This window comes from Nicotiana sylvestris, chromosome 6 (assembly GCF_000393655.2).
Source record: "Nicotiana sylvestris chromosome 6, ASM39365v2, whole genome shotgun sequence".
In the NCBI taxonomy this organism is placed as follows: domain Eukaryota; kingdom Viridiplantae; phylum Streptophyta; class Magnoliopsida; order Solanales; family Solanaceae; genus Nicotiana; species Nicotiana sylvestris.
In genome coordinates this window covers 103,714,815-103,730,301 of record NC_091062.1, presented here as the reverse complement: position 1 = coordinate 103,730,301, position 15,487 = coordinate 103,714,815, and positions in this window count along the sequence as shown.

The following is a 15,487-nucleotide window of genomic DNA, read 5'->3' as shown; positions in this document are numbered from 1 at the left end:
ATGCTGGACTTGTTTGTCCTGCAACCAACCTATTTGCTTGCTGATTTTTTGTAAAAATGTTTACATTGTTTTCAAACTATTTTACTACTGATCAATCCTTATTTTCAGAAAACTTCTTTACTTATTCAATCAATCCAGTACTTTTTTCTTGTCAAAACCTTTTTAAAACTATGTTAAGTACCCCACTATACTCCTAGGTCCTTAAGTTTTGCCCCTCCAGTGTGTGACTGCCTCGGGATCGCTGTGAGATCCCTCTGAACTTTGATGCACTGGAGTTGGCTCTTCCACACTGCACTTACTCAATTCTAGTTATAAAGTCTAGGTGTGAGCACTGCCCTGGATCCTTGAGATCCTTAGGGAACTCTGGTGCACCTAGACAATGATATTGTTTATGGAATTTGGCATTTTGGGGCTACTGGAGGCCTGGGAAAATCATTTGGGCCTGCTTCAGGCTCCCTATAGTGTAACTTCTTCTTTTTCTTTTATCTATTTGTGTAATTCACTCATCTGGTTTGTAATAATTATTTGTAAACGAATATTGGGATGATTAGTGAAAAGGGATGGGTAGTTACAAATCTGTGGGGTAATATGGATAGAAACCATGCCTATAGGATTTTATACTTGCTGTATTTGCCTTACCATGCTAGAAATCAGGCCTATAGGGTTTAAGTGGTTCCAATAATATAAATCATGCCTATAAGTTTAAAAATCAACTTCATAAGTAGATACCATACTTATAGAATGTGATTAGGTTCAGTTTCTATTACAACAGGTATTTATATTTGTTTTGATTAGATATCATACCTATAAGTTTTTAACATCAGTTCTTAACAATTAGATACTATGCCTGTAGGAATTAAAAAAATCAGAAATTCTGCCACTAGAATAAAAATCAATAAGTCAGTTCAGTTCATGTTAGTTTACTTCGAAACTTGCCTAATCAATGGTTTGTTTTCCATAAATGAATTCTTCTAAATACTGCCTTCATTGTCGCTAGACAGCATGCCTATAGGAACTCAAGAGTCCGTTTTAAAAATTGTTCACTGCTTTACTATATCAACATAGTTATCATGCTGTTAGGATATCACTGTTCTGCATTTAGGCAAGCCTATACGGCGATTTTCAATTCTGCAACTCTGAAACTCTTTTTACTGCTTAAAGTTGTTCAGATTTAACAGGCTTAAAATCAGTAGGCAAACTAATAGGGCCATTACACTTGAGTTTATAAAATAAACTGCCTATCTTCTATGTTTTGATATTCACTTAGACGTTATGCCGTAGGATCCTGTTTAATAATATTACCCTTATTTGTGTTTGAGTCGTGCTATTACATGCTTTATCTGTGGAGGTAAAACTGAGCCTCTTATTTGCTCCTTTCTGCTTTTATTCGCTAAGAGTCCTATGTGTTCTTTCTTGTCGCCGTAGTATTTTCTCCTTTAAACCTTAGGGGCCTGTCTAGAACTGCCTATAAGTAGAAGTCCTAATTTCCTCCAGGACTATTAACAAGGGACGGGTAACAGCACGCGATAGAGATCACTAACCAACACTCGCTTTAATAACCGCTAAGGGGTGGGAAGGGTAGCTATGGGATATGATGACTACGCGCTAATATCATGTGTAGCCCCTCATTAAGGAGTGTTTAACGGACATTGTGTGGGGTGATCCTATAGGCTAACCAACCTAGGAACCCTCTTTCCCAAATTCCCTTTGCTTAGAACTTTACTTTCTTTATTATGCACACAACTTGTTCAAATTTTGTGTCTTATTATTTGAGTCATATAATGTCCAACATGCTTTATTTGCTTCAACTACTTATTTGTTAAAGGACTGCTTCATAAATATAAGTTCGGTCGGGACCCACAGTTGTGGACCGAGAGGGGTGCCTAACATCTTCCCCCGAGGTTATTTCGAGCCCTTCCCTAAATCTCTGGTAATGCAAACCAATCCAAGAGTTAATCTCTTTAGGTGCCCTAACATACCTTAATCTGTTAGGTGGCGACTCTTCAAATACCCAATTCCCAAAAGAAAATGAGTTGTTACCCATAAATTTCGAAACCCGGACCTTTCTTCCCCATAAAAAGGGGAGGGAAGAAAAAATTAGGCGTGACATTCATCAAAGACAAGGTATCCAAACCTTTAAATAGGTTCCATTCGGGAAGTTAAGTACCAAGATTAGTTGGCTAATGTAGTAGTAATGCATAAAAAGGGAAATAAATTAAGAATGTGTGTAGATTACAAAGACTTGAACATGGAGTGCCCTAAGGATTCTTTTCCTTTGCCTAACATTGATCGCACGATCAATGCGACGGTCGGTCATGAGATACTCAACATTCTCGATGCTTACTCGTGTACAACCAAATCCGGATGGACCAACGAAATCAAGAAAAAACTTCCTTTATCACTAAATTTGGCACATATTATTATAATGTAATGTTGTTCGGACTAAAAAATGCCAGTTCCACTTATCAACGCCTAGTAAACTGAATGTTCGTAGAACAAATAGGAAAATCAATAAAGGTTTACATTTACGACATGTTAGTTAAGTGCCTGCGAGCTGAGGACCTTTTAAAACATTTATAGAAAACCTTTAACATACAGAAGAAATACAATATGAAACTGAATCCGGAGAAAAGCGCATTCAGGGTCGGGTTCAGAAAGTTCCTCGAATTCATGGTGCCCAACCGGGGGATCGAGATCAATCCCAACAAAATCAAAGCTATAGAAGATATCATTGTAGTGGATAGTGTCAAGGTCGTTCAGAGGCTAACCGGGCGCATAACCACCCGGCCAATTCATATCGAGGTCCTCCAATAAAAGCTATCGGTTGTTATTGAAGAAAAAGAATAACTTTTCATGGACTCCGGAGTGCCAACAGGATTTGGAAGAACTCAAGCGGTACCTTTCGATTCCACCCTTGCTCCATACTCCGAAGATAGACAAGCAGTTGTACCTTTACTTAGCGGTATACGTGATAGCGGTAAGTGGAGTCTTAGTCCTGGAAGAGTAAGGTACGCAATTTCCTATCTATTATGTTAATAGAATTCTAGGCGAGGCCGAAACAAGGTACTCTTACCTAGAAAATTTAGCGCTAACTTTGCTAAGTGCCTCCAGAAAATTGAAGTCATACTTTCAATGTCATCCCATATGCATTGTAACTTCTTACCCGCTAAGGAACATAATGAACAAACCCGAGTGGGTACAATATCGAATATCAATCCCAGACTGCCATCAAATCTCCAATTTTGGCAGACTTTGTGTCGACTTCATGCCGACCTTGGTACCTGAATTGGAAAAAGAATTGTTGCTAACCTCGGGGACTTCCTCGGGAATCTGGACCATTTTTACAGACGGTGCTTCAAAGGCAAAGGGGTCCGAGCTTGGCATCGTGTTGAAGCCGCCTACGGGTAACGTAGTTAGGCAATCCATTAGAACTATAAATTGACTAACAATGAGGCCGAGTATGAGGCCATGATTGCAGGTCTCGAACTGTCTAAAAGCCTAGGGCCGAGGTGGTTGAAGTTAAGTGTGACTCCCTCCTTGTGATAAATCAAGTCAATAGGACATGTAAAGTAAAAGAGGAACGCATGCGAATGTACTTGGACCAATTATAGGTAACGCTGCATCGATTCCAGGAATGGACCCTACAACACGTACCGCGAGATCAAAATAGCGAGGCTGATGCTCTGGCTAACATGGGGTCATCGGTTGATGATGATGAATTCAGCTCAGGAATGGTTGTTAAGCTCATGAAATCAGTAGCGGAGGAAGGCCATGCTGAAATAAACTCAACTAGTTTGACTTGGGACTAGAGAAATAAGTATATAAACTACTTGAAGACCGAGAAGTTTCCCTTGGATTCTAAGGAATCAAGGGCTCTGCACACGAAGGTCGCCAGGTTTGGCTTGTCAAAAGGCACTTTGTACAGAAGAACATTCGACGGCCCAGTCGATGTATGCTTGGGAATGGGAGACACCGAATATGTCTTGAGAGAAGTTTACGAGGGCACCTGCGGAAACCATTCGGGGGCAGAGCCTTTGGTTCGAAAAATAATTAGGGCTGGCTATTACTGGACCAACATGGAGAAAGATGCAAGGGGACTTTGTACGAAGATGTGATGAATATAAGAGGCATGTACCGATGATCCATCAGCCTGGAGAGCTACTACACTCGGTCTTGTCACCTTGGCCATTCATGAAATAGGGAATGGACATGGTCTGTCTCCTGCCATGGGCACCTGGTAAGGCTAAATTTATACTATTTATGACTAACTATTTTTCTAAATGGGCTGAAGCTCAAGCATTCAAGAAAGTCCGAGAAAAAGAAGTTATCAATTTTATTTGGGACCACATAATATGTCGGTTCGGGATACCAGCCGACATCGCGTGTGATAACGGGAAGCAGTTCATCGGTAGTAAGGAAAGCAAATTTTTCGAGCACCATAAGATCAAAAAGATCTTGTCAATACCCTATCATCCTCGTGGGAACGGACAGGAGGAGTCTATAAACAAGACCATACTCTAAAACGTTAAGAAAAGGTTGACCAATGCCAAAGGAAAATGGAAGGAAATTTTTCCCGAAGTCTTGTGGGCATAATGTACGACCTCAAAATCTAGTATCGGGAACACTCCCTTTTCGTTGTTCTATGGTTCCGAAGAACTAATACCGGTCGAGGTGGGAGAATCGAGTCTCAGGTTCCGATATGTGACCAAAGAATCAAATGGTGAGGCCATAAGGCACGAGCTTGGAACTATTAGATGAGAGGCGTGAGGCCGCCCTAGTCCGGTTGGCCTCCCAAAAACAACAGATAGAAAGATATTACAATCGAAGAGCCAACCTCTAACACTTCAATATCGAGGACTTGGTGTTAAGAAAAGTAACACTGAACACCCTGAACACGAATGAAGGGAAGCTGGGACCAAATTGGGAAGGTCCATATCGAGACATAGGGATTACTGGTAAAGGTTTATACAAACTCGAAGCAGGGAACGATGCACAACTACTGAATGACTAGAACGTGACCCACTTAAAATTGTACTACTGCTAAGGTACGACCTTATTCCCTTTTATTATATATTACGAATTGGACTAACTCTTGCAAGAAACAACCAAAGGAGAATGTAGATGTTAGGTCTGAAAGCACGCGTTGCACTCTTTTTCCCTTAAACTGGTTTTGTCCCAAATGGATTTTCTGGAAAGATTTTTAACGAGGTAATATTAAATCATGCTAACTTAGAGTAGAAGATCGGTTTTAAATTGGAGTCAATGGTCGCATCAACAGTATCTGAGTCCTCTCAAAGATCGACCTCAAAAATTGGGGGCCATCACCCTCGGGTCAAGATTTTTAGCAAAGGAGGAAACTCTTTTCTTGAACAATCTCCACTCGGTGGTTAGGATGTATTGTAAGGGCCACAGAGTCAAGTGAACCATGCCCGCGTAGGTCATGTCAGCCATAGAATGAGCTTTTACACGCTTACAACCTTGTATGTTACACACAGAAATGAAAGAAAGTTTCTACCTTGCTAATACACATTTTTTGCTTCTTAAAATTATTGACCCTAAGGTCTATTACTACCCGGGGACTATCGAGCCCAAGGGCCACCCATATCTGAGCCTAAAGGGCTACCCCAATTAGGGAACTATCGTTCGAGACAAGCTGGGGCGGCTGGGGTTGTTGAAACCCGGAGGCACAAAGCCTATTAGGCAGTGCCTAAACTGTAAAGGCTACGGCCACCCTAAAAATGATTCAGAGATGTTAGAAGCCCGTAATCAAAACATAAGGCCTTCAACAAAATTTTAAACATGTTCAAAGGTTACCCTCGACAAAGATATAATCTAACAACATTTAAGCAAGCATGTTGGGAAAGTTTCCGTTCACTCTGAGCTTCCACAAGTTTTGAACAAAAATTGCATCAAGGACAGGTTTTGTTCGGACCTCCGAAAAACGACTTATTACTACGTTTGATTTTGTGCGAAGGCATTAGAAATGCTTGCAATTGTGAAAAAAGGCTAAGATAATAGACATGAAAATTGCGAAAAGGGAAATTTTTTATATATTCCAGAATATCTTTACAAAGGCCCAAAACGTCCTCAACAAATATATGTACAAGATACAAAAACAAAAAAATCCTAAGGCATCTATGTCTGGTCTTCACCAAAGCCCGACTCATCACCATAACTGTCGGGGCCTTCAGATTCTTCAGAGCCCTCGGAGATCTCTTTACCTCGGGGTTCATCTTGCCTCTTGGACACGACCTTATGTCTTTTTGCCTCTTCGATCTTAGTAGTTAGGTCGAAGCCTCGGGCATGTATTTCTTCAAGGGTCTCTCTTCAGGATAGTCGCCTCACACACTCAAAAGTAGTCTTCAGGCACGCCTTGCCTGCTTCAACATCGGCCTTGTATTGGGCCACCATCTCGTCAGCATCAGCCAAGGTTGCTTCCAACCTGGACCTCATTATTTTGAGCTCCTTGCGGGGGGCATCCCGTTCAGCGATGGCCGAGCCCAGTCGCGCTTGAAGGTCCTCATTTTTCTTACCCTATGTATCGGCCTTCTCCTTCTCCACCCGAAGCTGAAATTCCACCAAAGACAGCTTGGCCTGGGCAATCTCCTTCTCCGAGGCCAGCAGGTCCATTTTGTTTTTCCACCCATCGACCATTATTTGGATGTTGTCCATCTCTTTGTAGAGTTGGTAGATCTGGTCGATCTTCTGCTAGACCTGTGAAGTATTGTTGTTAGCCTCTGCTACTAGACCCTCGTGTCTAACTTCAAGAACTTTTACCTTTCCAACCATGTCGGCATGCTCCTGCCTTAAGGCTGATGCCTCTTTCTGAGCTACATCCAGCTCCGCCTAGAGGTTCTTGGCGACCACCTCTTGCTGCTCGCTAAGAAGCTTGTACATATCCATTTTTTAGACAAGCTCCCAGATCTCGAGTTCTAGTTGATTGACCTTAATTTGGTACCGAAGGAAACTCTCGTGGTATAGCACCGAGGCCTGCAAAAAGGCAATAAATGTGAGAAACATCAAACACAGATAACAATAGATAGATGGAAGGAAACGATGTTTTTCCCAGTTCAGCGCGTGTTGAGCTTCATTGAAAAGGCATGGTACATTTACCGCATTCATTTTGCCTAGTACTCCTCGGTCACCAGGCATCAGAGGTAGCTTTCTACTCCCAAAGAAGAAGAAAGAACTCGGGCATCCTCTAGGACAGTAAAAACTATCGATTTCTAACGATCGGGATCTCCACTCGGGGCGGGAAACTGACTGATCAACTTTGGGATCGAACTCAGCCCGCCATCTTCCAAAGATGGATACTTCCTCAGCACTTCTAGGTCGCCCAACCCAGAAATATCATCCAAAATGGACGAGTCGTCACCGTAAAAAAAGGAATGAAGAGGATTGTACGCACCATGAGCCCCTCATTGGACCTCTCCTTCCCTATCAGGCCTCATCGAGCATGTTCTTAGTGTAAGAGGGCGACCTTGTAATATCTATTATACTGGACACATTCTCTAGAGCGGAGCCAGCGTCCCTGGGGGTCTCATCCCCCGTCTCCACATCGATCTCCCGAACCTGAGGGAGATCGGCCTCCAACATCTCCCCCTCAGCTGTTGCCTACCCTTTGGGAGAGATTGGCCCATTGGCCACAAAAATATCATCTTCTTTGGGCTCATCCCTGAGCCAAAGAAGTGAATCCGACTCTGGTGCTCGGGAACTAGAGCCTCTCTTTGGCTTATGAGCCAATATCTTTTTGGGCTTATTGCGCAGCTCGGGGAGCCCGAAGCCTTACTTTTCTTCTTCTTTTCCCCCACTATAGCACCGAGCTTCCCCAAAGCGGAGGGATCAACAGACAAGGATGCGTCCTCGTCTCCTTCTAAAGGCCTAAGTTCAGTGGTCTTAGGCAAACCTGCAAAAAGAAAAGAGAGGAAATGAGAATGAGTATGATGCAAATTAAAAAGCCTAATGTTACATATTTTGGGAGAGACCTTACGATGAGAACGGGCCTCCCATCGGACCTTTGCGAATCCGTGCCATGTGCCACCAAAGTATGACATCTAAGTACAGAGTTACACCCCACATTTTCATACGTGAGAGTACGTCGTAAGCCATTGATGTAAGCTCGAAAATGAGATTATATTTGGAAGTAAATAAAGTAAGTTAATCATGTTACCTTGGAGGTTAAAAATATTTAAGATCATGAATAACGAGTACAAAGAGGGCTGGAAAGTTTGGAAGCTAAACCAATTGAAGAAAATAAGTTTCGTCGAAAGTCGACAAGTTTGGAATGTTATAACATGTACTTTGGGGTGATACTAGGGTTCTTAAAATGATAAGGAGGTTATGCTATGAGTTATTTTAGTTGTATGATAGTCATTTTCTACGTGTTGAAGGCAATCAAGTTGTGGAACAAGAGTTGGCAAAAGTCATCACAAGTTACATTCATAAATTTGGTGAACTTTAGGTCAAATGTAGCCGAGCGTTTATCCAAATATACTTGGAATTATGGGGTGATCTACCTACCATATTGAAGATCTGCGAGTCTAGTTTCTAATTTATTAAACCGTTCATCAATATAACCTCAGAGTAGAGAGATATTTGCATTTTTGCGAGATCGCGCAACCAGCTCCCAATGGGACCCACTTAGGCAGTGGTCGACCTACTTCACTTTATAAACAATTTGGATGCCTATTGTAATTCATTTTCAACTCAACTTCATCTCCAAACTTCTATTAACCCTTCTAAACAGATACCACAAGGGTTTGAAGTGATTCCAAAGTGATTACACCATATTTCAACATCAAAACTTAGTTCTAGTAAAGAACAACACCTCTTTGAGGTTGTGTTGTCATTGATGATTGTTGTGGCTTGTGTTTTCCTAAATTGCTACTGGCTAAGGTGATTATAACAACCTACTAATTGTGCTTAAGCTTTCTTGTATGTTGGTTAAGTTGTTAGGATGATAAATTACAAGATAATAGTTGGATTAGCTTAAGTCACTTCTATGGTGTTGTATTGCCATTGAGGGTTGTTGTAAGGTGAATATAACCTGTATTTCAACTTGAAGTTACTGTAGGAGGTATGTTTATTTTATTCTTGCATGTTCTTAAGGTTATACTGATGTTGATTAAGTTAAATGGATGGAGTAGACATGAACTCGTGAATAAAGTTACTAATTGAAGATAGTTGGAGTTGAGGATTGTTTCCTTTGTTATAAATATATGGTATAAGGATGGAATCATTGATGAATGACTTAATTATCATGTTAATGGTACTTTTAAGTTAAGGTAAGAAGTTTATAAGGGGTGATATGGGTTATATGGATTCCAATCGGAGCTTGCCGCTTGTCGTGAAGTAGTTGTGACTTGTTGTTGTTATATGGTGTCTTGTTATTGATATTTATATGTTGATGGATTTATTTGGTTGTTGTTATTAGTATATGGTATTGGATAAGGCCCTTGTTACGGGGGATATGCTGCCCGAATTTACGTAAATAAGCTACTAGCTTAAGTTAAAGACTTAGCCTTTGCTTAGCACTGATTTTGAATCTCCTTATACTATGATAGATTGAGTTGACTTGTTTGAAGAGTTGCTTAGAAGATATTAAGGACTCAATAGGTTTAAGGTATGTTAAGCCACTTTCTTCTTTCTTTTGGCATGATCTAAAGTGGAATGAATATAAACGATATGCTAATTGATAACGGATCTACTCCTAGGAACTAAGGTTGTCCATGTTGTTCATTCCTTATAAAGTTATTCTAAGCAAGTGTGTATGATCCTTGAATCCTACTGAGGTTCACATTGAGGGTATGGATTTCCATAATGTTAATCGAAGGTGCAATAACCTTAAGTCACTCCTAAAGGTTTAGAATGTGATTCCATGAGTCTAGCATGCATTATATATAGTATCTATTTTACTCTACCAAGCCGTGCTATAGTCGGCCGAGTACGACACATATTGGGCAACCACTGATCAGTTAGGTTAATCAAGCTCTATGTGGCCGGGTATGATTCTACCAAGCCTTATGATAGCCGGGTACATTTTTACCAAGTCCTCTTTGAGGCCGTGTATGATATGATGATAATGATGCCCATAGAGGCGTATGTTTTTAAAAGTTTATGTATATATATGTATTATGCATTTTATGTCAGTATCCCCTAGAGGCACTTAGATGTTACAGGTTGTATCTCTTTTATCTCTCATTTACATTACTATTTTTGTTTATGCTTTTCTGCCTTACATACTCGGTACTTTACTTGTACTGATGTCCCTTTTGCCTGGGGACACTGCGTTTCATGCCCGTAGATCCCGATAGATAGGTTGACATTCCTCCTAGTAGGCTACCAGCTCAATGGAAGGTGTTGGTACACTTCACTTGCTCCGAAGTTTCCTATTTGGTCAGTATGATTTGGACATGTATTGATTAGTATGGTGGGGCCCTGTCCCGACCTTTATGATGTGTATGTACTCTTGCAGGCTTGTAGACAAATGTCATGTATACAAAAGATTGTATGGCCTTGTACACCTATGTTCAATGTACGAGTGTTTATTTTGGTCTTATAGGACTGTATGTCACATGTATAAGTTTGTATTACATGTTGGGTTGTCTTATGTCAAGTATTCCCTTATGTTTTATTCTAGTTATATCATGACAACCGTTCCGGCCCATTTACCCATGATGGTATGATAAGAAAGATATATTACATTGGTACTTGGTTGGGTAAGGCATCGGGTGCCCATTGCGGCCCTCCGATTTGGGTTGTGACATACAGATGCCCTCGATCCACTTCTTTAGTCGGGGAACTACATTTCGAACTCGGCCGACAGCTGCACAATCACATGTATAAATGAGAAGAGAGAAATTAAAGAAAAAGAATTTTGGCATTTAAAGAGGGATTGCACTTACGAGACGCATTCCACTTCTCGAGGAATTGCATGTATTCCTGGGGGATCAAATCTTTGATCTTCACTCGAATAAAGTATCCTTGCCAACCCCGGTCTCGGTCTTCATCAATGCTCGAGAAGGGGGCCTTGCTGGCCCAGCGAGTAAGCTTGATCAGTCCTCTTGGAACGTTCGGAGATTGTATAATCAATGTAGGTGGTCGATCGTGAACTAACAAAATTTGGTCTTGTTCACGAAGTAGTAGAGAAGGGTCATGATCCTCCACAACGATGGATGAAGTTGCCCGAGGCACACCTCGTACCTCTTGCAAAAATTCAGAACAACCGGGTCCATCGGGCCCAATGTGAAGGGGTAAGTGTAAACGCTTAAGTACCCCTCCACGTTAGTAATAACAGCGTCCTTGGGGAAATGGACTAGTATGTCCTTATCCTCCCAATTGCAGTCCTTTCGAATTATGGGCAGAACATCTTCGGTCACGGAGCATATGTATATGGAGACTCCTTTACCCCGATCTTGTTTGTGTGAAGGCTTCTCGACTTTAAAGTCATCTGCAATTTAGCAACCCTCGGGAATAAACGTTGTCAAAGGAGGCTCAACGGCCGGATCATTAGCAACAAACTTCAGGGGCAACTGTTTCAGTACCAGCGGCCGGTTGAGAAGAGGAAGAGACAACTTGTTAGGGGACGATTTTCGATGTTTTGGCCATTGTCATTCGGGGAGTGTTTGAAAATTTGAGGAAAGAATTTAAAAGTTTGGAAAAACGAGTTTTGAAGATGAAGAACAAAGTGTAAACATTTAAAGAAAATCTGGGCAGAAACCTAGAAATTACTAAGAAATTTTGAAGAACTAGCGTAAAGATATGAGAGTTTGAAGAGGGGTAGTAATAGCTTGAAAACTCGAAGGTAGAAGCTTGGTCAAAACGTGAAAAATGAACAAAGGATGGAAGCTTTTATAGAGATTTCGTGTCGCTTCGCATTCATGGGTGACCCGCCGATGGCTAACAAGACGTTTCTGTTTCTTTGTCATTTCTATTACGATTTATTGAAGAAGGAACCGAAAAGAATCTGTCGTTTCTCATCGTTTTGATAAATCTACTCTCTAAGAAACGAGGGGACTATCTATATACAGGTAAAATTTAGCCCGTTGAATACCTCGGTTTCCCGATAAGGCAAACGGAGGAAAGACATGATCATAAGGAATCAGAATCTAGGCGAGGAACCCCTAGTATGGAGGTTCGAGCAAAGCACCTGCCCTTGGAGGCATCAGAACTGCGTCCTCCGGGTCAGGTTTGAGTCTCAAGACTTCAGAGAATATCATCACACGACTGCATATGACTAACGGAGGGTCGTGATATCCGTTTCCAACCGGATATCACGGCATGAATCTCGGTCAGTATCGACAGAAAATTAGTGATTAGCAAAATAGAAGATTTATACCTTTCTTAGAATTGTACTTAGGATAAAATTTCCCTACAATATAAAGGGAGAAGATTATTATTCAACGAACAGATTGTAACATGCATACCAAGACAATTTATTTCAATTCTCTTTGTCATTCAAAATTTTTATTTTTGTTCTTAAGTTCTTCATAAGTGCAAGCTTGGAATCGAGGGTAGGTTCCTCATTGAGCCATCAACCGAGCTCGGGATCACTCTTATCACTGGTTTGGCTATTTATTATGTTTTTCATTTGCTTAATCTAACGCTATTAATCATTTGTATTGAAGTAATCCGCATATCCTTAAAACCATATATAAATTCAATTGTTTTCCGTTTTTTAGTGTAAACACTAAGTTTTGTGGATAACCACTAAAGGATGTGGTGCAGTGGATGGGAGTGCTCTTCCCTTAACTAGAAATCTCGGGTTCGAGTCCTGAGTATTAAAAAGTCCGTGGTAGGGAGTGCTCTCCCCCGAATGGGGTCCTACGCGCTGCGAATCCGGATATAGTCGGGCTCCAATGCGGATACCAGACACTGGATGAGAAACCAAAAAACGTTTTGTGGATAGGATATTATGTTACTAAACTGATGAACAGATATGATATGAAGCTGACAAAAGAACCAGGTTCATAGCTTGATGACATTGAATCCTGATCAAAACCGTGAAGATAGAATATGTGTGTAAGTTGGACTCCAAAAAAAAAGTCAGTTCGTGGGCAACAAGGAAAGATAGAGGAGTTCATGTACTAAAAAAATTCAATAAATAAGGAATTACTTGCACGGACGAAAAATATTAAGAAGCTATAAAAAATTAAGGAAACAAATCAATTAATTAGAAGAGGATTTTCCTTAACCGAAATATTCTAATTTTGGAGAAGTATTTCGGCCACCCTCATACGTATATAAAGAGACCTATTGTTTCCGTCTACAACTAATGCCATTCATACAAATAAAGCATTTTACTCTTGGCAATAGCAATTACGGCAAGAAGATGCTCTCAAAGGATATGCTAGCTGCTTAACAAAAGGACCTGTTCCAGAAGACGAAACTGTCGGGTTCTTTACTTATTAGGTTGAGTCCGTTGTTCTTGAATCGTAGCCTATTTTCTTTTAAGAAGTGTAATCATAGGTTGGCACAAAATGTTGAAGTTTTTATATTGATTTAGTTTGAAACGGGGTCGGTACAATTGGGTTAATTGTAAGTCTAGGTACTAGAGTTAGTGTCCTTGGTTATTGAGTTGTAATGTAAAATCTGTTACACCCCAAGTTTTCATATGTGAGAGTACGTCGTAAGTCATTGATGTAAGCTCGAAAATGAGATTATATTTGGAAGCAAATAAAGTAAGTTAATCATGTTACCTTGGAGGTTATAAATATTTAAGATCATGAATAACGAGTACCAAGAGGGTTGGAAATCTTAGAAGCTAAACCAATTGAAGAAAATAAGTTTCGTCGAAAGTCGACAAGTTTCGAATGTTATAACATGTACTTTGGGGTGATACTAGAGTTATTAACATGATAAGGAGGTTATTCTATGATTTATTTTAGTCGTATGATATTCATTTTCAACATTTTGAAGGCAAGCAAGTTGTGGAACAAGAGTTGGCAAAGGTCATCACAAGTTACATTCATAAATTTTCTGAAATTTAGGTCAAATGTATCTGATAATTTATCCAAATATACTTGGAATCATGGGGTGTTCTACCTACCAAATTGAAGATCTACGAGTCTAGTTTCTAACGCATTAAACCGTTCGTCAATACGACATCAGATTAGAGAGATATTTGTATTTTCGCGAGACCGCGCAAGCAGCTACCAATGGGACCCACTTAGGCGGTGGTTGACCTGCTTCAATTTATAAACGATTTGGACGCCTATTTTTGCTCATTTTTCAACTAATATTCGTCTCCAAACTTCTCCTAACCCTCCTAAACATATACCACAAGGGTTTGAAGTGATTCCAAAGTGATTACACCATATTTCAACATCAAAACTTAGTTCTAGTGAAGAACAACACCTCTTTGAGGTTGTGTTGTCATTGAGGATTGTTGTGGGCTGTATTTGGATGAAATTCCAAGTTGTTGCTGCTGTCTAAGGTGAGTATAACAACCTACTAATTGTGCTTAAGCTTGCTTGTATGTTGGTTAAGTTGTTAGGATGATAAACTATAAGATAATACTTGGACTAGCTTAAGTCACTTCTATGGTGTTGTATTGCTATTAAGGGTTGTTGTAAAATGAATATAACTTGGATTTTGACTTGAAGTTACTGTAGGAGGTATGTATATTGTGTTCTTGCTTGTGCCTAAGGTTATCTTGATATTGATTAAGTTAAATGGATGGGCTAGACATGAACTAGTGAATAAAGTTGCTAGTTGGGGATAGTTGAAGTTGTGGATTATTTTCGTTGTTATAAATATATGGTATAAGGCTGGAATCATTGATTAATGACTTCATTATCAAGTTAATGATACTTTTATGTTGAAGTAAGAAGTCTATAAGGATTGATAAGGGGTATACGGATTCCAATCGGAGCTTGCCGCTCGTCGTAATGTAGTTGTGACTTGTTGTTGTTATATGGTGTCTTGATATTGATAATTATGTATTGATGGATTGCTCTGGTCATTGTTGTTTGTATATGGTATTGGAGGAGGCCCTTGTTACAAGGGAGATGCTGCCAAAATTTACGTAAACGAGCTACTAGCTTAAGTTATAGACTTAGCCTTTGCTCAGCACTGATTTTGAATCTCCTTATACTATGATAGATTGAGTTGACTTGTTTGAAGAGTTGCTTGGAAGTGATTAAGGACTCAACGGGTTTAAGGTATGTTAAGGCACTTTCTTCTTTCTTTTGGCATGATCTAAAGTGACATGAACATAAACGGTACGCTAATTCATAACGGATCTACTCCTAGAAACTAAGGTTGTCCATGTTGTTCTTTCCTTATAAAATTATTCTAAACAAGTGTGTATGATCCTTAAATCCTACTAAGGTTCATATTGATGGTAGGGATGTCCATAATGTTCTTAAGTCACTCCAAAAGGTTTAGAATGTGATTCCATGAGTTGAGCATGCATTATATATATGTATCTATTTTACTCTACCGAGTCGCGCTATAGTTGGCCGGGTATGGCACCTATTATGCAACC